Raw genomic sequence first — 26,058 nt, 5'->3', positions numbered from 1 at the left:
AGTGGTGCCAACCACTTGTTGCCAACCATTAAGTGGTGCCAACCATTAAGTTATGCCAACTTTCCCCCTAGATGTAATCCCAGAGAGATGCATTACCTTTTTATCTGCTTATTACTACATGAACAATTATTTATTTCTTCTCACATACACAATAGGATAACTTATCTTTCTGATATATTCTAGCCCATATGTTTGCTTAAATGATCAAAAGAGCATTCTAGTCTGAATTTTTGAGAGATGCTTCCAAATATATTTAATAAATTTGGGTAAGGAAGACTAAAATAGACTTCATTAAAAAAAGAAATTAACATTCAAAATCCAAACTATTTCATATGTCATCATCTGTTTTGAACAATAACTTAATCTATTTAAAACAATATAACTATGTTCCCACTCTCTTGGCTTTCTACAGGAGACTGGGAGCATGCAAAACTGAATTATTCAGGAGGTCTTTTTTACACAGATAATAGGTATGTACTATAGAGAAATGGTTCAAAGAGACATTGGTGGGTAAAAGGGTACAAACTGTAGCCTATACGGCATACTGCCTGTTGCTGTAAGTATGCTCCTACTGGATAGTTCCATGTTGTTTAAAAATGAAATGTCAAATTACTTACGTTTTGTTTCATCATTATTTCAGCTCTGTATTAGATTTCTGCTTGATTGTACTTACACTGTGTAATCTGCCTTGAGTCTCAGTAAGAAAGGACAACTATAAATAACATAAATAAGAATAAAATTAAAAAACAAAACTATGTTCCACCTCCATTTCTCCTAAAAATGCATTATCTGTGGCATTCCAGATTACTGCGATAGCATCTGTATTATAGGCAAATGTAGTCTAGTGATTAGAGTGTTGAACTAAGTCTGGTAGACTCAGGTTTGAATCCCGCTTTACCATGTAAGCTTGCTGAATGGCCTCGAGCCAGTCTCTCTCTCTCTCTCTCTCTCTCTCTCTCTCTCTCTCTCTGCCTAACCTTACCTCATAGGATGTTATAATGATAAAATGGAGACAGAGAGATAAATACCTAAATAAAATTACATCTTTTTAAAACTGGAAATGGTGTGCACAGCACCATTTCGAAACATGTCGTGCCTGTTCTATCTGGGCAATTTGCTCCAACATGTTATCCCATGATAGTTTCAGTATGGCCTTCCCTTCTGTTACAAAATGACCTTCATGTTTCCCACAGTTGCAGATCCATAAATATATGATTAACTTAACCCAAGGATAATGGCAAGACAAAGGCACATTTCTTGTTATCTAGATGTTCCTTCTCAGATAGGTAAAAGTAGTGATTTATCATTGGAAGCTATTAGCCCGAACTACCTCAAAAAGGAAAACAATGTAAATTACTTGAATGTATCTCATGGAGTTCTCTAATGTGACTCCAAAGCCAAGCTCATACAAGGTCAAGAGAGTCAAAGGTAATTCTACTTAACGTGTATTTATGCTTCCTACAGACTGAGTTGAGCAGTTAAGCTTTGCATTCTCCTTCAAAGGAAATAAATCAATAAAGATGAGAATAACACATATAAGATACATGGTTAGATGCAGCTTAATAGAACTGGAATCACTAGGAATTTAAAGATGAAAACATTTATCAATGCCTTGTAAACTTCCTCTGTGTCCCTGAGCAGCTCTTTCCTACCTTTACTCAAAAGAGACAAGATGCACGTGAATGGAAATCAGTTCATCCAGCCTTTCACCCACAACCTTCATTGAACTGTGGTTCCCAGGATAATAAACCTCCCTAGCACTCAGATAAATATTTTCAACAATATATCATCCATTTCAGAACACATCAGTCTTTTAGGCAAGAATACATGTCACTTATGAACTCAGAAGGACTCCCTATCATTTTAATCCTAGTTACTAGCTTATGAATGTTTTCCAGAAGGGTAGCAATGGTGCCAACATGGCATTTATAATGGATAGAAAAGTAAAATTGAAATCCTTATTTTTCATTTTTTCCCTTTAATGGGGAGGTAGTTTTAGGGTTGTGTACAAAGGTGTAGGGAAAATAAGCACTTTGGAGATTACTTTATGAAAAATTGAGAAACTGACAGGCCATGTATTTGAGAATTCTAACGTTTTATTATTAGGTGATCTTTCCAACAGAGCATCAACACTATATAAGCATTTGGTTATGAACTTGATATTTTCAGGAAGAATGACAATAGCACAGGGATGGAAACAACAGGTTGTTCCAGAGAGTAATGGTTGGTATGAGAGACTCTGGTATGTAATTAATGGAAACACAACTGGAAAGAGGAAGATTGGTCTGAAGACAAATTTAGGCAGTAGTGGTATCCTTTTATTAAATACTATAATTTGTACAATTTACTGGGCAGAGTTAAGAAAGTGGTGTTAAAATGTATATGATTACATATATGAGTATTTATGCATTTGGTGTAATTTGTATTTTGTGGTATATTTTACTTCAGAATACTAAGTCATAAAAAAAATTTTCTGAATTTTGAACAGGTTTCTCTTCTAGATACATTCCAAAATGGTCCCCTAGGGGAAAAAGTATGTATTTGAACTGTATTTTTAATTGCTCTAAAGTATTAGAGAGATGATCAGATCATAGTGAAGTCTAAGAAAAGAAATATTTAATGGTAATGCTCACATACAAATTGTTTTGATTCCAGGGCTGATTGGAAAAGCAAGAGCTATTATTTGCAAACCATTCGTCCCACTCATAATAGTTTCTTTCTTTTCTTTTATAGGAGAAACAAATGGGGGGGGGGACTTGCAGGGGACATCTTATTTCTCCCTCTTCCACCATTTTTCCCAATTTTCCTTCTTCCTTCACTCCTTCCCACATACCTTTGTCTGCCTCCCTCCCTTCACCTTTTTCTCTCCCCCACAGGCAGCCTCTTCCCTGTGGCCCAGTTGTGTGGCACCAGCTGAACCAGACCCGATTGCACTGCAAGGAACCTGCAAGGACATGTGGGAGGATACTTCACTTTCCTCTGTATCCACTTCCCCACATTATTTCTATCTATCTAAGACAGGCTCGACAACTTGTCCCCTACCTATCGACCCATGACCTTACAACAGTGATCCAGGCAATGGTCACCTCCAGATTAGACTACTGCAACTCACTCTACGCAGGGCTTCCCTTGGGCTTGATCCGGAAACTGCAGCTGGTTCAGAATGCAGCTGCATGGGTGGTTGCCAGAGCACCAATCATGGCTCGTATAACACCTATCCTCCGTCAGCTGCACTGGTTACTGGTTGAGTACTGGGTCCGGTTCTAGGTTTTGGTGTTGATCTATAAAGCCCTATGTGGATGGGGCCCAGCACACCTTTGGGACCGCCTCTCCCCATATGTTCCCCGGAGGTCGCTTCGATCAGCTACTAAGAACTTGCTGATGGTCCCTGGCCCCAGGGAGGTCCGCCTGGCCTCTACCAGAGCCAGGGCCTTCTCAGTTCTGGCTCCGACCTGGTGGAACTCTCTGTCTGAGGAAACTAGGGCCCGGAAAGGTTTGTTATCTTTCCACCGGGCCTGCAAGACGGAGATGTTCCACCAGGCATTTGGTGGGGGCTAGGCTGTCCTCTCACCAGCCATACCACTGAAGATCTTCCACCACCCATGCAGGACAATGCTGTATTTTAATATTTTATACCTGCCAATTTTAATTGTTTTGATATGATGTTTTAATGTTTTTATAATGTTTTTACTGTTTTAAGCTGTTATTAAACCGCCCTGAGCCCATCTGACGGGGAGGGCGGTCTAGAAATGTGATTAAATAAATAAATAAATTTCTTCTTTCCCTCCTCCTGGCAGCCTCCATAAGCTCACGTTTCCCAACTTCCTTCTCTCTTTCAAACCCACTAAACAACTTTCCTTTTATCTGCCTCCCCGCCATCTTCACGTGTATTTCTTAATTTACTTCATTTATAGATTGCCTTTTTCCGCAATGGAGAAAGGACACAAAGCAGCTTACATCATTCTCCTTGCTTCCATACTATCCTCACAACAACCCAGAGAGGTATGTTTGGCTTAGAGCCAAGCTACAAGTTACGCGTTACACAGGTTGGACACTTGTCAGCTTACCTCAAGTTTTGATGGGAAATGTAGGCATCCTGGTTTTACAGCTTGGCTCTCCATTACTGCTGCAAGACCAATATGCCTACATTTCCCGTCAAAACTTGAGGGAAGCTGACAAGTGTCCAACCTGTGTCAGGCATCACTTGTAGCTTGGCTCTGTGTGTGTGTGACAGGATTAAAGTCATCCAGTGAGCTTCCACAGCAGAGCACTGATTAGAACCTGGTTCTCCCAGATCCTACTCTAAAACTCTAACCACTACACTACACTGGCTTTGGAGGGACTGCTATTGAACAGTAAGAAGCAGCCAGGCCTCGGTGAGTCATGGAAGACACGTTGTTACTAGTCATCTGGTGGTTGCTTCTGGGTCTAGTCCTGGTGAGACCTCCCTGAAAGGCCCAAACAGCCCTGGAAAGAGACCTGCCCCTGCCCCTCTCCCTGCCTTTTATTGACAGAAACCAAGCCTGGAATATTGGCTAAAGTGTTATGGTTGCCTAGTAACAGGCTACAGCCACTTAGGAAATCTAATTAAAGCTACAGGCACTCCTTTTATCATTTTTTAAACCTCCAATTTTTAATTTTTTTTTAGATTTCAGATTTTTCTGCAAACCTGGAGCATTTTTCAGATGTACAGAAAGATCTGTCTTGTCCATTCATGGTTCCAGTCTCCAGATTTAAGTATCCTCATATCAAGGCTACTTGGCTATTAGTATATAAGATACTCCTACATTCAAAACTAGATTAATGTGCCTGTCTGCCATGTTTGGAAACTGCGTGCATACCTGAGGTTAGGGATAGGGTTAGGCCTTTAGTTCCTTTGTTGTGGCAGGAATGACTTCATTCCTGGTGTAACAAAGGAAGCTCTGGAGCATGCAGGAGCTTGCTGCAGAGCTCCTGGGCCATTCCCTGTGCCTTTCACCCCACTTATAGATACTTATAGAAAGCTCAGACACCACACAGAGTGCCTAATTTGACCAGAATGAACTCTTTCTCTCAGTGCACTAACAAACAACCGCAGTTCACTCTACCCCCTAGGATCCAGCTACCGGCCAATCAGATCACCATTCACTCGTACAGCACCTCCTTCTGTCTTCAGAAGCCTCTATTTAAACTCACAGTAACAAATATTTTAACAACCCACATTTACAAGCAGAAATAAAATCCAAACTATTTAGATACAAAAGATTGCAAGCATCTTAAAGACCAACTAGATTTTCAAGGGAGCTTTGACTCTCAGCAAAAAACCTTCTGGTTTAAATTGCATATTGATCTTCAAAATTTTCTGTGTTACAATATGAATTTGTGACAATTTTTTTTTTGCTTTAGGACAAGTCCACCAAAGAAGATAAAATGTTAAAGACCAACTAGATTTTCAAGGTATGAGCCTTTGAGAGCTCATGAGTAATGACAGTAAAATGATGATTTATTGATACACAAATAGGAAAATGCATGCACTGTACAAAAAAAGGGTGTGATGAAACAGCAAATGGCATGAATACAAAGAATCACAGGTTTGATTTGCACAAGAGTGAAATCATAATAGTGACTTTCATATCAAAGCAGCAAGGATAAGAAATCCAATTTTTTCCTCATTCTGTGGCTGATGTACTACTTCAAGAGAATCAACTTCTCTTTGTGCCTTACATGATACCCAACACACATTGCATCCCTTTGTCCAAAGACATGCATTAAAAGCAGGAAAGAACAGTTGGGAATAAAAACAGAAAAACATACCAGACAAGTCAGTATAGAGAGGGATCTGTGAAGTTAGGCCCTTTGAAAACCCAAAACTAATTTCTAACACAGTCTGCTGGTGGTTGCTATTATTATAAATTCTTCAACATTTTTCACAACGATCCTAATTCTAACCAAATTCAGACCTACTGAGGGTTTTTTTTAAAAAAAACGTAAAAGAGGGCTTAGTTCAAGAAAAGAGTCCAATGTCTTGTACGTGAATATATAATTCCTCATGGATTGTATGCTAAATTCTTAAATTTCAAGTCTGGATATTTTTCAAAACTTCATTTTGATTAAGAACAAAAAGATTAACTACGGCAATACAGAACCAGTTATTTAGAGTGGATCATAAATCATACCCTCCTTTCACACAGTAAATGCATAGTTTTGGAACTGTAGCTGGGTCTTTTTTGTACAAATGGGGAAAAGCATGTTTTGTTTTGTTTTGTTTTCATTACATATCACAAGGATCCACAGGGCTCAGAATGTAAGAGTTATAGCAGTATAGGATAGTCAGCTTAGTAAACCAGTATCCTCTCCCCAGTATCTTATCCCTGGATGAATGCAGAGGAAGTGTACATGAGCACTAATAACAACTGATATCTCCATTCATGTGCCCCAAACCTTCTTTCTTCTGTTATATCTTTGGAGTCACATCAGCTTGTAAAGATTTCTGAAAACATAAAGCAAGATCATTTTCATGCAGTCACAAAGACTTACATGCAAGGAGCTCAGAATAGGGCTTGAGTCCATTCCTTGAGTATATACACAGACATTATAGTATGATAGGCCACTATAGCATCACAGGCCAGCAATGGAAGGTACACAAATCCAAATTAGGGGAGTGCACCCTGAAAACATTTGGATTTCCTGCTTCGGGTTTACCCGAAGTGGGAAAAACATTCGGAAATACCCAAAAACTGAAAAAGCAAGCCTCTTTGGATTCGGGTATTTGAATAGCTTCAGAATGCTCCTTAAAGATTTGGAGCAGTCCAAAGTGATTCAGGGGGCTGGGTTTTCTCCCAGCACCTCCACCCACACCCACCACCTCACTTCCCACTTCGCCCCCCATCCCATCCAATCCACTTACCTGGCCTGGCAGGGAAGTCCAGAGCCGCCACCTCTGCCGCCGCCACCTCCTCTGCACTGCCTCCTCTGGGCCTGCAGCAGCCTTCAGGGTGGCCAGGAAGGCCAGATCTGGAGGCACGTTGCACCACAGGGTGGCAGGGAAGGCCTTTTCGGCCACCGTGGTGGGCATTTGAGGGGCTGGAAGGGCCTTTTCGGCCTCCTACGCAGCTGTGCGAAGCCAAGGTAAGTGGGGGGCTGGGGCTGGGGCTGGGGGGCTGGGGCTGGGATTGTGGGGTATGGGGTGTTTAAAGGGTCTTTTAAACTATCAGCTGTCAGGTGATAGTTTAAAGGGACCTGCCGCTTGCAAGTGGCAGGAAAGGGACTTTTAAACGATCAGCTGTCAGGCGGCAGGGGGGATCTGCTTGCAAGTGGCAGGGAAAGGGCCCTTTAAACTCGCCCAGAAGGTCCCCAAAGCAACCCGAATGCTTTGGGGAAGCTTTGATTTGGGATTTCCGAATTGGGGCCACCTGGCCCTGATTCAAAAATTTACAAATAGGGTCTGATTCAGGTATTCTATCCGAACTGGAAACCCAAAGCGCACACCCCAATCCAAATGCCTGTATGGGCATGCCAGGGCTGGTTGCACTCAAGGGAGGAAGAGGAAATGGGTTTCTATTGAGCCCTATTCTTATCTTTCCCTATACATGCCTATCATTTGGAACTCAGATCTTTTTACACTGAATTCGTGAATCTTCCATGATTCTGTATTACATCTGTATTAGGATAAGAAATAACTCATCCTTCTTGATGAAGCTTCTCTTATTAATGTTTACCAAGAATCAGGGCTTTTTTTCAGCTGGAACCTGGTCGAACAGAGTTCCGGCACCTCTTGAAAATGGTCACACAGCTGGTGGCAATCTAAACTCCCCTCTGTCTGGAGATCAGGGGTTGGGGCCACTGGCCATGTGACCATTTTCGCCGACAGTGATTTAAACTTTAAAAAACTCCCTCCTTGTTCCAGCTGACCCAAAGTGACATCATTGTGTGGTTCTGGGAGCTGAGTTCCACCACCTCTTTTCCCAGAAAAAAAGTCCTGCCAAGAATATATTTAACTGTGCTGCATATATCATTCAAAAACAGAACATAATGATAATATCTAAATATCTATGACATTTAAGGTGTTAATCTCGCTCTCTCAATTTCCCAGTTGTGCCTCGAATAATTTGTTTTCCTGGATTTTTGTGTGTAAAAGGGGGGTTCTTATTAACTTCACTGTTACATGTCTTGTAGTAAATGAAATGATCCATTTTAATGTATATTACAGGGTCTTTAATGATAATTAATGCATCTGTTCAAAGACTGTAATTGATTAAAAGCTGAAGCAAAGGCACAGACATCCTACTAATAGCTAGTTCTGAAAAGGAGCATATGTTTTACATTCAGATTGTCATGGTTTTGCATATATGAACACAGGAAATTTTCTAAAACTGAGTCAGACTCTCTAGCTAACTACTGCTTCCTCAGTGAGTTCTTTGGGAAATCCAGGATCTTTCCTAATGTCTGCTACTGGATAGAACTAAAGATGCCAGGGACTGAATTTGGAACCTTCTGTACGCAAACATGCACTCTGCCTCACAGCTCAGTAATTAATGTTACCAAGTCAATCCCCTTTACTGCACAATCTGACTCTGAGCCAATAAGTCATTATAAGAATTACCTGTACAGTTTTATCCAGTGGTTGGAAGAGTTAGGACCACCATTTCATGTGAACTACCTAGAGAGAACCCAGCAATTCCTGAACAGGTTTATCTCATAACCAACAATTCACAAATTCGAATAATCCCCTGGATTCAATAAGCAATTTTTCAGCCACTTTAATTAGCCTCCCAAAATGCGCATACTCCCTGTTTTTACTTAATCTTGTAAAATTCAGTACATTAGTACTTTGCATTTCCATTGCAATGCTGAAATATTCAGTCTCTGGAAAATTCTGTAAGCTTCCAGTAATATCAGCAAAACATCATTAAGTACCATTGTGGATGTTTCAATTACTTGTTTTTGATTCACCATTTACAGAATTACAATATCGTTTCATTTAGCACAGGACCAATTCATAAGACCCTGTAATGTGTCAGGAATCAACCTGACAGTCATCTTCTTTCTTGTGTGGGAGTTAAGTATAGAGGTGGGCATGATCCCAAAAAAATTACCGATCAAGCTGATCATAGATCTGCACCGGCAATGAACCCAAATCACCGATCCACACCGATCAACTCCCGTTTCAAATCCGTGGATCAGGGAGGCCAAAGCGTAGGGGCGCCCCGCTGTTCCCAGCTATGTGGGAAGGTGGGTGGTGGCGGTGACATCCGGGCCCGGAGGGCACAGGGAGGCGGCGACGAGCTGCCTCCCCTCAGGGAGGGGACAATCACACACACACACACACACACACACACTTAGAGCAGGGGGGAAGTTTTTAAACCAGCAACGAGCCGCCTCTCCTTAGGGAGGGGACATTCACACACACACACACACACACACACACACACACACACACACACACACACACACACTTAGAGCAGAGGGGGGGAGTTTTTAACCCATCCTTGCCTCCCCAAATAGAAAGAGAGAGAGACACCCCGTCAACATGTTTCAGCCAGCTTTAAAAAAAAAACAGGGACAGAATCCTCCATTCCTCCCCACCCAATTTTAAAAGCAAGCAGCCAGTCTTCCAAAAGCATATTTTAAACACACACACAGAGCCGTGAATGAGATTTTCCCACAAAATAGTGTTTTTAAAGCAGGTTAAAAACAGTGACAGACAGAAAAACAGCCATTCCTCCTACAAAGCCCGTTTTTTTAAAAAGCAAAAAATGTTTGGAGTGCTCATGGCTACAGAACACCCCTTTCCCCCTCCCTCCCCTGGGTCTCGTCTCCCAACTGGTGAGTGTGTTGCTGCTCCGTGGTTGGAAGGAAGCCCTGCTGATCAAGGAAAGCTGGGCTTCCATTCGGGTTTCCAGGGTGACAGAAGGAGGGGAAACACAGCTCAGGCATTCCCCTGGCTCCGTTGCCAGGGCAATAGATTGCTGGCGCCAGAGTGTCTGGATCATGATCAGATACCGATCAGCCCGATCAAGCCCCGAACAAGCACTTCCCCCGACCGCTGGATCTGTTGCCGTGGACGGCACCGATCAGCCAGGCCCCGATGGCGCGAATGCCATTATCGGGGGTATTTTCCTATCGTAATGCCTATCGCGCCCATCTCTAGTTAAGTATATATCTCCTTCTGCAGAAATATAGATAATGGGACTTCACAAATCTTTTGAAATTAAGTTTAACGAACCAAATCATTTCAACTACATCACAACAAAAATCATGGGACTTGGTCCTGAAAGAGAGGGCCAAGATAGCTGTATAAAATAATTAGGATATTGGGGACAGTTTATGCCCCACTCACCAACCATGCTTCAATATGCCATAGAGCAGACAGATTTGAATAGAATCATATGAGCTCCACAAGGAATACCAAGTAATCACTTTCCAGATAGTTCCTTTTTAGTTTTAGACATTTCTTTCATGTGCTCTGTGGAAGCTATCAAAACTACTAAAATTAGAATGCATTCCTATATCTTTTTCAGAAAATGCAGCCAAATTTCAAGCAAGAGCTGAGATATAAAGGTGTTTAAGAAGAAAAGAAAGGGCAGAAAACTCATGCTGATGGTGGCTTACATGAGGATAGCTTTGTTTCAAGCATATGATTCTAACCATCAAAGCACACTGGCCAAAAAACAAATTGCTGGTCAGTCTATGGGGTTCTGCTATTATTTTATTGGGCATATCATGGTTTGCTTCTTCCAGATAAATTTGGCTGCTATTAATTGCCATTGATGTGGCTATCAGAAGTGTTTTCTCAATAAAAACATGCACACTGGTAACATAAAGGGGGGAGATGCTACTGAGCTAAAAGAACTAAAAGCTGCAGCACCTGCTCCAACACAGGAATTAATTTTAGAACTTCTTCTAGTTAAACTAGAATTAAAGAAGAGTGAAATAAAGCGCAGAAGGAAATTTTAAAGCAATAAATGAAACCCTAGTGCCTGGACTTGGACCAGCTGAAAACCACTGCCCTAGAAGTATAATTTTAATTGCTTTGAGTTATTTTAGGAGCCAGTTTGGGACTGAAAAATGGGATAAAAATAAACAGTAACTAACAAAAGGCTTGTGCCTGCCAGATAATAAGATATGCCTACTAATAATGAAATGAGTTCTTTCTTAAAGTTTTCCTTTCCAAACTTCCCATTATAAAAATGATTTAGGAGGCCCCTTTCCTCACACAGTCATAAGCTTTTTCAAAGCTTGTTAAAGTTGTTCAAAGTAGTGCCTGGCCTCTGGCACCATCCCTAATTGTATTCCAGCATATCTTGTGCCTGCTCCCACCTAGCCCCACCTGGCAGCCTTCAAAAAGTCAGGCCTGCCCCTTACGTGAGGACCCACCAGCCAGAGCCACAGCTTCTGGCTGATGAGGTCCCAATAGGACAACCCAAATATGATCAAACGAACAAAAAGGAAGTAAAACTATCAATGCATGGCTGCTTACTTTCTTGGTAAGTCTAGAAATTTGTGTTAGGAATGGTTGCCTTTAGCATTTTGCATCCATAAGGGCTGGAATATTTATTGCCCAGAGAAGTTGTTAAACACTTATCACAGAAGCATACGCTACATATTCCTTACACATATTAAAGTATGAAAAGTAACAAATAATACAGTTTTGTGGACTAATTTGCAGTTTGGGGGACTAAGTCCTCCAAAGCCATTTGAGAACTAAACCCCAATATCCTTCTGCCATTCTGACACACATCCCATCTTAAAGATGCAAATAGCAACATGTTAGCCCCAATGTTCATGGTATATATTTTTTTCTCTGTTTTGACTTTGCTTCTCCTCAGTAACTTTTGAGGGTTTTGTCTGAATTTCAATGGTAAACATTCCCACTGGTTCATTATTGATTCTAGTCTTTGTTTTAGTATCAGGCTAACAAATACAAATCCTTCTTTCAAGTGGTAAATAATTAAAATGCAAAGAGATTACAATGCTCTGAGGGCCAATTTGAGAGCTGAAGTTATTTTACTTAAAGAAGAAAGCTTCAGCGTTACAGACACCAGCTTGGATTGTTTTTATTAGTTTAGGTTGCTACTATTATCTTTCTTTCCATTATAAATGGCTCTTAAAACTGATGCTGATGATATAGTAATGGGGAGCAGTAAATAACTATTCTTCTGTCAGAGAAAATAAATGGTAAGGTGTAGTTAACTGGTGCAATACCATTTTGTTTTCAGTTGAACTCTCCTGAAAGGTGAGTATTTAATAAAGATATGATGCACATTAGCTAAATCAGGACTAAATGCAGAATGAATTGATTTCTTCTTTATCAAGATACATGAAAATATTTTCATTGTACTTCAAGTAATACAGATCCACAATAAGAGCATCATGAACTCTCTCCAGCATGTTTAAATATTTATACTTGTGGGAAAATGCTTTTATTTGTAGGTTTGGACTGTGTCAAAATTTGCACCCTCAATTTATATACCACCCTTCGGGACAACTTAACACTCACTCAGAGTGGTTTACAAAGTATATTATTATTATTATCCTCACAACAATAATCACCCTGTGAGGTGGGTGGGGCTAAAAGAGCTCCGGAGAGCTGTGACTGACCCAAGGTCACTCAGCTGGCTTCAAGTGAAGGAGCTGGGAATCAAGCCCAGTTCTCCAGATTAGATTCCTGTCCCTCTTAAACACTAGACCAATCTGGCACTAAACTGGTTTAAAAAGTGTTTCTTAGCTGAGAACAAGTTGGGTGGTGGAGAAAGCCCAGGAAAAGCCTATCTGTCCAGCTCATCTTTGACCTGCTCAGGTGGTGGGCAAAGGGAAAGAATAAGATCTCTTGGTATAGAGAGAAGGGTCTCTTTGGCTGACTTGAAGTGAAAGTTGAAGGTGATGAGAGCTGGCCCCTTTTAGGTGGAGGCCATTATATGGCAGCTGGAGGCCTGATCCTTAAAACGTGTGAGGACAGCTCAATAATCTGGAACTTTCTATGATAAAGAACCTGCTTAATTAGGAGAGCTAACTTAGGCATGTACAAAGAGAGGGAAAGTGGAATTGTGTGTCTTTTTGAGTTTGCTTGTTTTGGTGCTGTGTTTAGAGTGTGAGTGTAAATATTTTTTTCTCTTTTCTTTAATAAATGCTTTCTTACATACTGGTAGCAGTTCTCTTTGCCAAATAGACTCCCATTGCTCAACCATGCTATCTGAAACAGGTGCCATAGGAAGAGGCTGGTCCATTGGCAATTGACTGATCCTCCATAGGTACACAAGGGCAGTAAACAGTCCTTGTGGTAAACAGATGCTGGATAGGAGGAGACTGGGCACAGGGGAGGGCTCAGAGTGGCAAACCTGCCCAAAGGAGTGGGGACTCTTGGCTGTGTGCATAACCAATTACCAGAAAGGCCAAGTGGTAGCAGCAGACAGAAGGTGTGAAAGCCCCTCTCAGGGTGGGGGGCACCACATGGGAGGCGTGTGCCAGGAGGAGACCTGGACTGCCACTAGTGAAGCCCAGACACCCCAGGGGGCAAGAAGGGGCACCACTGTTCAAGAACAAGAACATTAGATGCTACTTTTAACTTCTAATCTTGCAGAGGATCCATACATGGTTGGATAGTGCTCTACTGAAGACATTCACCTCCTAGATTTTCTTGTCGGGGTGTGAAATTCTGGATAGTGATGGAGTACAATAATGCAATATCCATTAATGTGTGAATCCCCTGCTAAACATGCTGCCTTGGAAATTAATAGATTTCAGCTGTGGCTTTTTCTCTTTGTTTGTTTGTTTAAGCCAATTGTTGTTGTTGTTGTTATTAGAATTATTACCAGTGCCTTTTATGACAATGAGGGGTTGTCAATATCTGATAAGGTTAAAAAAAAACTTTTGGAAGGTGCAGATTGAGGAGTTACACTGGCTAATGCCAATTTTTTTGTCTATATAATTAAATTTAAAGGATTTTAAGTGTGGTGAATGTTAGGTTATTTTAAAATTATTTGTTTGTTGTTATATTAATGTGGCATTGCTCAAGACCTGTTGGCCAAATGAGCAATATCATTAAAGTAAAGTAATGCAACATCCATCAATGTGTGAATCCCCTGCTAAATATGTTGTCTTGAAAAGCAATTGATTTCAGCTGTTTTTTCTGCCAGCCAGTTATTATTCTTGGAATTATTACCAGTGCCTTTTGAAACATAGTAGGTAGGGCATGCCCTCTAATACCATCCAATAGTCCTCTGTGAAAAATTTTTGGCCACCAACAAAAAATAGATCAAAAATAAAATTGACATATGTAAATCAATTCCATTCTATTTTTCATTTTTATTCTTGTATAATATAATGCCTGTGCCTGGCTTGCAGAGAGTCAAATAGGAAGCCTAACACACACACACACACTAGGGATGCCAGGTTCCCTTACCCTCTCGGCATTCACCTTGTTGTTTGAGCATGGGAGCAAAGCACGGGAGCACTCTCAGGGCTGTGCAATGATCTCACTTCTGAGAAGTGACATCATCATCAAGTAGGGCCAGGGAGCACTCCCATGCTTTGCAGTGGGCTGCTTTGGGCCCCAGATGGGCCCCATTCTGCTCATTTGGAGCCCAAATTGACCCACTGAAAAATGCAGGAGTGCACCTTGAAGGCCTGTTCTCCAGCATTTCCCCCTACCAGCCAGTGATGTCTTATGCAGAGTTACTTCAGTCTAAGCACATTAACTTCAACAGACTTAGACTGGAATAACTCTGTATGGGATTCCACTGTAAATATTTCTTTTGAATTAGGTAAGGCCAGGGATTTTTTCAGCTGGAACTCGGTGGAAAGGCATTCCAACACCTCTTCAAAGTTCAGCTGAGAGGAGGGGGATTCCCCTCCTACCACTTGAATCCAGGGAAGCCCCAAACACGCTTTAAACTTCAGTTGAGAAGAGAGGGATTCCCCTCCTCCCAGCTGAAGCCGGGGAAGCCCCAAAAGAGGTTTAAACTTCAGCTGAGAGGAGAGGGATTCTGCCTTCCCAGCTGAAGCTGGGGAAGCCCCAAACAGGCTTTAAATGTCAGCTGAGAGGAGGGAGAGGAGATGCCCTCCTCCCAGTTGAAGCCGAGGAAGACCCAAACGGGCTTTAAACTTCAGCTGAGCTTTCAAAGCTTCCCCCTCCTCTCAGCTGGAGGGGGAAGCTTTGAAAGCTCAAAGCTGCACTTTTCAAAAGCACAGCTTTGAGCTTTCAAAGCTTCCTGATGGCTTTTTCACCTTCAGCTTTTTCACTCCTTCACCATTTCCTGGGGAGGCAGTATTGCCTGGTGAGACAACCAGCCAGGCCTACAGTGGAGGGCCTGGCTTCCAGGTAAGGGGTGGGTGCGTGTGTGGACCTGAATTGTGGGAGCACTCCTGGGGGCAGCCGCGCCATGTGTGATGACATCACTTCCCAGAAGTTACGTCAACATGCAGTTCTGGGAGTGTACCTGGGTGAGAGTTCCCCCACCACTGTCCACATAAAAAAAGCCCTAGGTAGGACAAACCTTTCATTTTGCCTTGTCCATAAATTTAGAGATTACATACCCACACCCACTGTTGTCACCACCATTACAGAATGCTTGGAATTTGTAGCAAACTCAGTATCTGAGGAAGCTTCCAATCCACTTAAATATGCTCATATCTTAAGATTTGGTGATATATTACTACGTAACATATTATTAATAAACTAAGTTACAGTTTGCCAAAATTGGTTAAATTCTTCAAGATCTGTATCAAATCTATATGGCGATATCTATAACATATATCTGATAAATTTCTGTATATAATAGCTAAATTATGAATTATTATAAGATACCACTGCAAAGGTATTTTACAAATATTTTCTTTAGAATGGACTCTTCTCTTGCTCCCATTATATAATGTTGAGTTCATCTTTTCAGGAACCTGGAAAACCACAGAGATTCGAATCCTGAGCCTGTAATTTCCTACTCAGAAATAAGCAGTAATGGTAAAAATCCTCCCCCCATACATACACACACACACACACACAAAGCCAGGATCTGAAATTATAATGACATTTTTTTCAGAGCACACCCCTAATGTGATCAAATAATTTATGTTTTATTTTTAGAACCTTTGCTTTATGCCTACATAGAAAGATACTCCATTTTTCATACCACGATCTCAAGGTCCTTCTCTTTCATCGTAGTTCTATAACATAACCTCTCTGGCCACTGAAGCTCCAATTATGTAGCACAACAAGCAGATTAGGTTGATGGATCAAAGAAGCATAAAGGAGAGCACAGTTAGCATCCCATTTTGGTACCTTTAAGCGTTTAAAGACACAGATTCAATGTCTAGGTGAGGAAATGGCATCTCTAGACATTACACTCTGAAAAACATGTGCATATAGAAGCACATAAATATTATGCAGATCCATCCACTCATAGTCTGCTTTGTCTGAAACACATGGACATATACACTGATTGGATCCTTTCTTTCCAGCTGGCATTGATGCAGCCATCAGAGGGAGCAGTAGCTATGCATCTCTCCAAGCTGCTTGGAGTCTGTTCCAGCAGCCAGCTTCCATTCTGTCAACTTCCAACTATTGTCAATGAGAACATAAGAGGGAGTGGAGACAGATGCCACGCATTCTCATTGTGCTTGAAGGTCATTTTAGCTGAGATCTACTCTCTTCAGCTTGTATAATTTTAATGTTTATCTTATTTTTTAAAAAATAAACCACTGTGAGAACACTTGTGTTGAAAAACAATTTTAAAAATGGGTTGGATCCAGCTAGCATTTCCACTGGTAAAGTGGAGAGACGTGTTCCCTTTAACCAAGCAGATAATATTCTGGGGATAATGGGACCCACATTGGTTTTGTCCACATGGAATGGGGGCTGTGGTAAGGATGAAATTAGGTGAGATTGAGTGGGAAAGATGCTCTACTGATTACACATGTCACAGAGGTTTTTTTTTCTTTTAAAACTTTATTGAGTGCATACACAGTACAATCAAGAGTAGGTAAATCACAAAAAATAGGTCTGTATAGGTCACAGAGGGTTTCATGTATATTAGTGCACCCCTGAATTCCAGAAGTCCAATTACAAAACTATTGTTTACTAGTTTAAAAAACAGGTGTCTGAAATGTAAGGTATACAGAGATTTTCAAGATTCATAAAACTGTTCATTAGAGAGAATGGAGAAATATTAACAAACCTTACTAGAAATATTCTTTAAAGCTACTCTCCTCAGTCTAGCAGCTCCAAATGGGCAGCCATGTCGGACTGTAGTGCAAAATAAAACAGGAGCCCAGTACAAAAAACTTAAAAGATGCAGAATGCTCACTGATCTGTTCTTCCTAGATAATTGTATATCTTTTTTATTTCTGTTTATATTACATATTTAAAGTTGTTGCATTTGTCTCAAAAATATGCAAAAGGGAACATAAACACATCCCAGGTAATTGTGAAGATTATATTTTAATTACACACTTTTACTTCTACGTAGATTATTTTCACATTGCTTAGTGAGGGAGTAAGCAAGAGACAGAAATGATAGAATACTGCACTCATATACAAATTATGCAATTGAACTCATTTAGTATTGAGGTACTTTGGGTAGCATAAACATTTTCAGTTCTGCTACAAAAACTACTGAACATTTTCATACCCAGTGCCTGAAACATTGGGCATGAAACATAAGAATGAAAATTACGATGGCTGTTGTGGGTTTTCCGGGCTGTATTGCCGTGGTCTTGGCATTGTAGTTCCTGACGTTTCACCAGCAGCTGTGGCTGGCATCTTCAGAGGTGTAGCACCAAAAGACAGATCTCTCAGTGTCACAGTGTGGAAAAGATGTAGGTCATTTGTATCTACTCAGGAGGGGTGGGGTTGAGCCGAGTCATCCTGTAAGAGTTTCCCAGGGTGTGGAATGCTAATGGCGGGAGGCTTCACTGTATCCTGAGGAGGTTCTTTTGCATATGGATTGGTACTTGATGTGCTAATCTTCTCTATCAGTTCTCTGAAACTCAATCCACAAGACATACTTGTCAGTTTTGATGTTGTATCCCTGTTTACCAAGGTTCCAGTAAAAGACACTATTGCACTTATTAATCAGATTTTCCCAGAGGATGTAACAGCCTTATTCCACCATTGTCTGACAACCAGTTACTTCCAATGGGACAACGAATTCTATGAACAGATGGATGGGGTGGCCATGGGGAGCCCACTCAGCCCAGTTATAGCAAACTTCTGCATGGAACATTTTGAAAAAACAGCTCTAGAATCAGCACCCCACAAACCTAGTGTATGGTTCCGGTTTGTGGATGATACATTTATCATTTGGAGCCATGGGGAGGAAGAATTGATGGGGTTTTTGAATCATCTCAACAACATCCACCTGAACATACAATTCACCATGGAGAAAGAAATCGAGGGAAAACTCCCATTCCTGGATACCTTGGTCATCCGCAAAGCAAACTTTCAGTTAGGTCACAAGGTCTACAGGAAACCAACTCACACTGATCGGTACTTACACAAAAACTCCAATCACCACCCCCGACAGAAAAGAGGCATAATGAAAACATTAGTGGATCGTGCAAGACGGATATGTGAGCCGCACTTTCTCAATGAGGAAATTAATCATCTAAACCACGCACTTCAGGCAAATGGCTACTCCAGGAATGAAATCCGAAGAGCAATCAAACCCAGGATGAATCAAACAACCAAGGAAAAACAGTCTCCTACAGGAAAAGTGTTTTTGCCATATATCAAAGGAATTACTGATCAGATGGGAAAGCTTATGAAAAAGCATAACCTTCAAGCAGTATTCAGACCCACCCGAAAAATACAACAGATGCTACGATCAGCAAAAGACAGTAGAGACCCCCTCACCTCTGCAGGAGTATACCGTATACCCTGCAACTGTGGACAAGTTTACATCGGGACCACAAAGCGTAGCATCCAGACAAGAATAAAAGAACATGAAAGACACTGCAGACTTGGACAACCTGAAAAATCAGCAGTGGCTGAACATATCCTAACTCAAACAGGGCACAGTATCTTATTCCAGGACACCAAAATACTGGACAACACTTCCAACTACTTTGTCAGACTGCACAGGGAAGCCATTGAAATTCACAAGCATAAGCAAAACTTCAACAGGAAAGAAGAAACCTTAAGAATGAACAGAGCATGGTTTCCAGTTCTGAAAAACACCAGGCTCACAAAACATTCTATCCCCGACAATAGCCCTGCAGAGAAGATTAGCACATCAAGTACCAATCCATATGCAAAAGAACCTCCTCAGGATACAGTGAAGCCTCCCGCCATTAGCATTCCACACCCTGGGAAACTCTTACAGGATGACTCAGCTCAACCCCACCCCTCCTGAGTAGATACAAATGACCTACATCTTTTCCACACTGTGACACTGAGAGATCTCTGTCTTTTGGTGCTACACCTCTGAAGATGCCAGCCACAGCTGCTGGCGAAACGTCAGGAACTACAATGCCAAGACCACGGCAATACAGCCCGGAAAACCCACAACAGCCATCGTTCTCCGGCCGTGAAAGCCTTCGACAATACAATGAAAATTACGTTTACAGGGTGTGATAGGAATAATGTACTTCATGGCAGACACTATGTTCTGTGCATGTGCATGAACTCAAATTTCTGGAGTCAACCACGCTGTTGTTCAAAAAGAAAGAAGAAAAAGAAAAGAAAAACGCTACAAATGCATATATTTATAGCCACCTCCTTCACTGTGATCTATTGCAGTCTCAGTGGTTTTATAGACTATACTCATCTTACTCTGTGAATCACAGCCTAAGGAATATGCACTTTAAAGAAAAACTCAGATGCAGGAACATTCCCCTTTGTATGGGCTGACTCATGCTCAAAAACATTTGTCTACACAGAGAGTATATAAAGCAAACTGTGCACAAATGCTAACATTTTTTTTGCACATTTTTTTTTAAAAGCTGATTTTAGACTTTCTTTTGTATGGTGGTATTATAGAGATTTGTGTTTCAAGCAAAACCTAAATATCTCCATGACATTCCAGCCTTTATCAGGACAACAAAAGAGAGGTCGTAAGTGTTTACTGCTTCTCTAATGAGAGACTTCAGACAAAGAGCCATTCTGTATCTGCAGTCCTGAAAATATCCAAGGATGTTAGCTACCATTCTTTCTGTCCAATTCAGAAAGAATGGTAGCTAACATCCTTGGATATTTTCAGAATTGCACATGGACAGAAGTATGACAGCAAGGGCAAGATAGGTAGTAATGATGTAATGAATGAATTCTCTAGCACTGTTCAGATAACTATCATGCATATCATGGATATAAGGAAAAGGAAGCGGAATCACTCCCACTGTCCTCAACCTCCATGTATTCAGCCCTGTCTGAATAACATGTGCAGAAAATAGCTTCTGCGGACATAAGTGGGTCCCTAGTTTTGTAGAGCTACCAGTCATGCAGCAAGAATCTTCATGCATACAAATTGTATGTCCATAAGCTCTTTCTGGCCTTCAATAAACCTGTGGAGGTTAGGAACAGGGACAACAAATACAACCCTAATTTCCTGGACATCACATACATTACCTTACCATGTAAGTGGAAGTCAAAAAGGAACTCAATGGGAAAACAACTCATGTAATCCAGGATGCAGAATGTTACAATAAAACTGTTTTGGTGCTGCTGCTTCTGGACATAACTGTAAAGCACCATACCGTCATTCGACTGCTAGGGATCAAAGTATTGGGAAAACATCAACATGCCAGTCCTAAGGACTGCATCACACATTTTATGCCAGGACTCGCAAAAGTTGTTAGCCACACTCTTCTGCTTGCTTTTCAATATAGGATTTAAGATGTAAAAAAGGAACTTCATCAATTCCTAGACAGGAGTATGTGAGACCCTGCCCACATCTGCAGAATATATATCTTCTTCCCCATACAATAGTCCACTTTTCAATCCAATTGTCCCTACAAGTTGCACCACACAAATTGATCCTAACACTGGTTGCATCAGAAAAAGAATACATAATACAGTGTACCCACGCAGGTATGCTAAATAACTGTTCTTGGAAATATAACATTGACTCCAGAGGAACAAGTCCAAACATTGGCCACTAAATATTCTAGAATATCTTTTCAAATTTTATGGATTTCCCCCCCCCCCCCAATAATTCAGAATTTGAGACTTGTGTAGTTAAGGTCTGAAGGATATTCATCTTGCTGGAGGTGAAACTGTTAAATATCTCATCTCATATCCATTGCAAACATCTGCCTGTCCCAGTTAGCATATTCACAATGAATGCAACAAATCTTCAAATTAGGACAAAAGGAATTATGCACAGAAATGGGAGTGCTGCCATTGTGTTTTTCTTCTAGGTAAAAGCAGCTCATTTCATCTATTCTCAGATGTTTAGAGTTAAAATTACAGTTCAAGTAATATTGAGTTGGATATTGAAAAGCCACAGTGATTTGCAAAAGAAAATTAAAAAATAAATCTAAAGCAATTTTAGAGGCTTTGAGTTCCAAGATTAGAAGTAAGCTCCAATATATATGGGGAACAAACAGAAGGATTATTTCTCAATAAAAATCAATCCTGGGCTAATCTTTGGGCAGCATTTCTTTTGGCATCTCCCCCTCCCCACCTGCCAGTATACTTAACGCTTTTAAGGAGAAAAAGCCAGCCCTTCCCACTTCAAAATCCAGCACTTTTTCAGAAAACAAAAAGGAATATATGAATAACAGCTTAACCCATGGCATGTTTACTTAGAAGTAAGTGCTATTGGGTTAAGAGGTAGTTCCCAAGAAGGGGCCCCCTCAAAAGTTCATGTTTGCCACTCACATTCAACTCTTCAGCACTCTGTGTTGAATCCCAAATTGATTCAAACAGTAGAACTTGCTTTCACATTTGGGGTCCTGCTATATAGGTTTTAACTTTGTCAAACTGGACTCAGGCCAGCACTTGTACATTGAAGCAGTTCATTTAAATCTAAAAGGCCATGAGCAGGCCACATTCTTATGACATTTCTAAAGGAATTCATTTTTTCCTGATGTGCAGTGATCCTTCCACGTGTTTAGTGAGAAGTAGCTCACCAGCTGAGTTAATAGGCCCACAAAGCACATAGGACTGCAATTTTAATCTTGTTAGTCTCTAAGGTGCCACTGGACTCAAATCCTGCTGCAATTTTAATGTTATATATACAGTAATTTATTGACACTACCAATTCAATTATCTATCATTGTGTATGGGGAAGCAGCTAGTTATACTATTTTCACTAAGTCAGGTGACTTGAGCAGTCCTTTTCTGGCAATGGTGAGTAGATAGCCTTCATAAAGCAAAACGTTCACATAATGAGACTGTATTATTTCAGGGTGTTGATGTATCCCAGTGGCATACCAACACCAATTGGCTTTTTTAAAAGGGTTAGAGGAGCGCTTGGCCTTCAGTGAATAAATGAGTACATAAAATGTTTACAAGGTCAAAATGTGATGCAGGTATACAAGAGAGCTTATGCCTTCATTTGCTAACGATATTGTAAGTACTATTGAATGGAAGTTAATGGTACTCTAAAAGTACATTCCATACAACACTTAGGATGCCAACGGACATAATAATTTAAAAGAAGAAGCACATTATTCCAGCCAAAACAAACTACCTTGAGGGAAGGCAGCTGGATACCCTTCAACAAATAAGTAACTATATTCACTGTAAAAAAACAACCACCCCCACCCCAAAGAAAGCCCATCCTGCCATATGAAGAGGCTCATTTTGTTGCAGAAGTGACAGCATGGAAAATTGGCTCCTCAGGGTGCATCTCAACTAGCATAACAACCTGCACTGCTCCTGACATTCCTAGTGCGTAACCAATCCCTAAGGACTGGTTCTAATTATCTGTACTCACAACTCACTGCAAATTAGGCAGAAAAAGGCCCACTTCCAAGCCAATCTGAGGGTGGAAATACATGTTACTAAGGATCTAGGGACAGTCAAGTGAACCTCCTTCATGTGTTCCCCCTCCCACTTCCCATACACTCGCTCACATAGTCACACTTCCATTTGCTCCACATGAGTACATTCCCATTTTTAATATCAGTTCCTCCTCAACTGCTAAAAGTATCCCATTTATTTTGAGGAACCAGGGTTTTCCATTTTTTCCTTCTGATAACAATATAGTTTGAAATTGATGCAAACTGTTGCATGCCATTTCTATAAATAAATAGCTCTAGCCATGTCTTTCTTTGCTACGTGTGAAGGTAATCTTTGACAAGGAAATTCTCTTGTTTATAACTGCCAAAATCCCAGTTTCCTCACTTCCCACATCCATTCATTGAAATGCAGATCTTGACACTTTCTCACACCTTAAATAAATGCAAATTGGCAAGTCAAAGGAGCCTACAGCATGTATTATTGCAGCGAAAACAGAGCTGAATGGGTGCCCCACCCTCCCAAATCACCTGCAGATGCAGTCACACAAAAGGAACTCCCATGAAAGCAGCATGCACATGTGCCAAGCAAGACATAGCCTGCACATGCATTGAGGACCACACATAAAATCTTGCACTTGAGCATCACCAGATACTTAGTAACACATTCCTACTCAGCATCAATGGGGATGGTTTTTCCTGCATTGCTTATGTAAGGACAAGAAAAAGAGAAGCCTCCATGGTGATGAGCCTGCTGTCAGGTCCTGCCGCCTCTGCCGCTGGGCGTGGCACTGGGCGGTCTGCTCCTGACATCATAGGGGGGCCAGGGATTCTGCAGGACCCTGCTCTGTGGAAGGAGGGGCGGTATACCTCACCCAGACTCCCTCTCAGTCCACTCGCTGGCCTGCTCAACCTGGCCTGCTTACCCTCTGCGTCCTCCATCTCCTCCTTCCAGAACTCTCCTCCAAGCCTCCACCCTTGCATCTTACTGCTCTCACTCCACATCATCACTCCTCACTCACACCCACCACCCCAGGGCTCTTCCCAGCCAGCTTTTATAGGGCTTCCTTCTACTGTCCCACCCCTCTTCCAGCCTGGTCTTGGGCTGCACCAAGCAGTTGCAGCTGGGGTAGCCGATCTGGCCCCACTGACCAGCACCAGCTGTGCCTTGTTCCCTGGCTGCCCAGCCTCCCTGCCTTGGTTGATTGCTGAAGGCCTGTCCAGCTGCAGTCCCCTGGCTAGTAGCCCGGCCTCCCTGGCTGAGCTGATGGCTGAAGGTGGGTCCAGCTGCGGCTCCTTGGCTGGTTGCCCAGGGCTTCCTGCAGAGTGCCTCCAATAGCCGCACCTGGAATGGCTTGGCTTTTGGCAACTCCTGGGCCAGGCTACTATTTTCTAGCTGGGGCGTGGCTTTGGGTTGTTGGGGCTGCTGCTGCTTCTCCTCCTCAGGTAAGGTCTTTGGGTGGGTGACTGCTGGGCCCCCAATCCCTCTGCCCTTGCCCCCTTCTGCCTTGCTTAGTCCCCCTTCCCTCCTCAGGGGAGTGGAACTCGCTGGCTTCTCTCTGTCTCCCCCTGCCTCCTGAGGCCCTGGGCCTTTGCCCCTTGCCCCTGGCACTGGCAGGTTCTGGCTCCCCTTGCCCATGGGAAGGGTTGACCTGCTGTCCTCTGGCTGCCCCCTCTGCCTGCCAGTCAGACCGGTTGACCTGCTGTCAGCTGGCTGACCAGTTGACCTGCTGGCTGCCCCCTCTGTCTGTCCATCAGCCCGGGTGACCTGCTGTTCCCTCCTACCAAGTCTGGGGGCTGGGACACAGACCCCGGACACCTGCAACCAAGTGAACTCACATAACATAGCTGCTCCCTGGCTTCCTTCACCAGATGGACCATAGAGGCACCAACACAGCCCAGTCTACTTCATTTAGGGGACACAACTATACAATGACTATATGGGATGCTCAACTTGACAGAAATTGGGCACTGGCAACAACGTGACTTCCATGTTCAAACAAACATTCCTTTTTCATCAATTTTATCCACACAACAACCCTATGAATTAGGTTGAGAGAGATTGACTGTCCCAAGGTCACTCAGTGAGCTTCCCTGCAGAGGACCAATTCAAATCTCCCAGGTTCTAGGCTAACCACTACATCACTATTCATTTGTATCCACTCACTATGCAGACTTGCCATTTTCACCCCAATATGGCAAACTATTGTCTTTGGCAATGGCCAATGTCTTGGTAGAATGCCAAGTCTGACCAGCAATATTCTTCAAACAAACATATGGATATATGAAACAACTTTCATGCCAACTAGATTTCAAACATCAGCTCTGGTTTATTGTACAAATCTAGCCTAAAGTGCCATAGTTGTGTCCTCATGATCTCTCCTTTAAATCCCCACTTTACATTTATGAGAATGCAATGATAGAAAGAATTCTCCTTTATCCCTGTCAATTATCTGTCAATCGAAACAAAAGAGGACTGTACTTCAGATAAGCAGAATATGTGCCAACAGGACTTAGAAACATGTTATTTTGAGGAGTGCACAGCACAATACAACTTTGGCTCACCCTGCTCCCCACCTCAAAGTGGCACTTTGGTGAAAATGGTTATTTATCAGAGCATTACACACTCTATTCACCCTTTGTGCCATTCAATTAAAACTAAATGACAATGATGCCCACTTAGTAAACATGAGCACGAACTGAAATATGAATCAAATTTCGTGACGAATCAGGCCAATTCATGTTTCGCGAAACACGTTTTGTGGGGCCGCGATTTTCATGAAATTCACGACTTTTAGGGACGATTTGTTCACTTCATGAATGATTCGTGACGCTAGACAGGCTGGCGCCAAACCATTGATTCCCTAGGTAACATAGGCTTGGAATGTTTGCAGACCTTTTGTTGCCATTGGAAACCCCAATCTTAGCCCACATAACCCTGATAGGCAGCTCTCCCTGCTGACTGGAGAGCTTCCATTCTGCCCTATACAGCAAGGAGCAGGGGGGTTAATCCTCTAGGCAACTGAGGAGATAGGTCTTCTATAGCGTGGGAACACCAATCTCATCCCTCCAAACCTTGTTAGGCAGGTCTGTCTGCCAACCAGAGACCTTCTGTTCTGCTCTATGTGAGCATTTCTTATATAAGGCACAGCTCTCTGCCTCGTGCTTTTCAGTTCCAGTAGACAG

This window comes from Eublepharis macularius, chromosome 7 (assembly GCF_028583425.1).
Source record: "Eublepharis macularius isolate TG4126 chromosome 7, MPM_Emac_v1.0, whole genome shotgun sequence".
NCBI classification, from domain to species: domain Eukaryota; kingdom Metazoa; phylum Chordata; class Lepidosauria; order Squamata; family Eublepharidae; genus Eublepharis; species Eublepharis macularius.
This window is presented reverse-complemented; position numbering follows the sequence as displayed.